Here is a 1,733-nt window from a genome sequence, read left to right on the forward strand (position 1 = left end):
CGCGAGAAGAAGCAAAACAGATGAAGCCCCAGGACCAAGTTCTCATTTGGGAAGATGGAGAAAAACTAGCAAAAGAAACTGAAATGAGGCGGCGGCACCGCCCGGGCCCGAGTGGGCTTGTGGGTCGGTGGGTCTGTGCGGCGCGGGGCGGCGGCGGCGGGGGGTGCGGGGGCGGCGGGGGCGGCGGGGGACGCGGGGGGCGCGGGGGGCGGCGGGGTCGCGGGGTCGCGGGGGGGGCGCGGAGGGCGCGGGAAGAATGTTCTTGGAGGCATGCGCTGGGATACCGGCCAAGAGGACCTAAAGGATCATTTTACCAAATTTGGGGAGGTCGTTGACTGTCCCATAAAATCGGACCCACACACTGGCCGGCCAAGAGGGGTTGGGTTTATCGTCTTCAAAGATGCGGCCAGTGTGGAGAAGGTCCTAGAGCAGAAGGAACACAGGCTGCCTGGCCGCGTCGCTGACCCCAAGAAGGCCATGGCCATGGAAAAGGACCCGGTAAAGAAAATCGTTTGTAGGGGGTCTGAATCCCGGAGCCACTGAGGAGAAGGTCAGAGAATACTTCGGCGAGTTTGGGGAGATCGAGGCCATTGAGCTTCCAAAGGATCCAAAGTCGAATAAAAGACGAGGTTTTGTCTCCGTCACCTTTAAAGAAGAAGGACCTGTGAAGAAGGTTCTGGAGAAAAGGTCCCGTACCATCAGCGGAAGCAAGTGTGCAATCCAGGGGGCCCACGCGGAGGGCTGTGCGCAGCCTCGGGCGGCTCTGGGGGCCGTGGGAACCGCAGCCCAGGACCCGGCGGCGGCGCTGGGGCGCGGCGGAGGCCAGAGTCCAGGCACCGGGAACCAGGGCGACGGCCACCCGCGGGGCCGCGGCCCGGCTACAAGCGCAGGCTACAAGCGCAGTCGGGGTAGTCCGCACGGCGGGAGAGCAGCCCCGCGGCCACCGCGACGCCTACAAGCCATACTGAGGCTTCTTCATGCAGCAGGACGCCCGACGGCCGTCGGGACGCTTTGGTTGGGTATCGAGCGAACACAGTTCGGTACCAAATCCGACTTGGCGTACTTCCTGTGGCCTGGCCCATGTGCATCTATCCCATGGGCATCTTATTTAAATCTCCCCCCTGGAAATCAACCTCCTGCTATTTCCAGAGCTCTAGTTTGTAGGCAGCGTGTGGGGTCTCTGAGGCCAGAGCGGCATCATGGGCTCATTTTATTCCCGGGTTCCCAGAGCCAGATTGGAGGGTCTGCTTCCTGCTGCCGCGCTGCAGCCTGCACCTGTGGACCCTGGTTGTAAAGAGTAAACTGTATTCTAGAAAACCAGTGTCACCTTTTTTTCACCTTTTAGTTTTATATTATTTGTGTCATACATTTCCTGTTAATGGAAGTGTTAATTTTACTGTACTTTTTGGTACCTTTTGGGGATCTAATATATTGTAAGGTATTTTACGTGTCCTGATTTTGCCACGATCTGGATATTGAAGCTATCCAAGCTCTTGAAATAAAAATTTAACCCCCCCCCCCCAAAAAAAAACTGAAAAGACAGGAGTGAAAAAATAAATATAAACAGAAAGCGATATTCTGAAAGATAATGAAGAATGTGTTCTAAGTAGGAGAGGGCGATCACTTTGCCCAATGAAGCTGACAAGTCAAGTAAGGTAACACTAAGGATTAATCACTTAATATGGCAACATGGAGGTCATTGCTGATACTTATAAGGGATATTTTGATGGAAA

General features: G+C 55.2%; 1 pseudogene; it reads left to right on the forward strand.

Moving 5' to 3' along the window:
* The first annotated feature begins 243 nt into the window (after window positions 1–243).
* Window positions 244–968, forward strand: LOC112650321 (heterogeneous nuclear ribonucleoprotein A/B-like; annotated as a pseudogene).
* The last annotated feature ends 765 nt before the right edge of the window (window positions 969–1,733 follow it).

Source organism: Canis lupus, chromosome 11 (assembly GCF_003254725.2).
Source record: "Canis lupus dingo isolate Sandy chromosome 11, ASM325472v2, whole genome shotgun sequence".
NCBI lineage: Eukaryota > Metazoa > Chordata > Mammalia > Carnivora > Canidae > Canis > Canis lupus.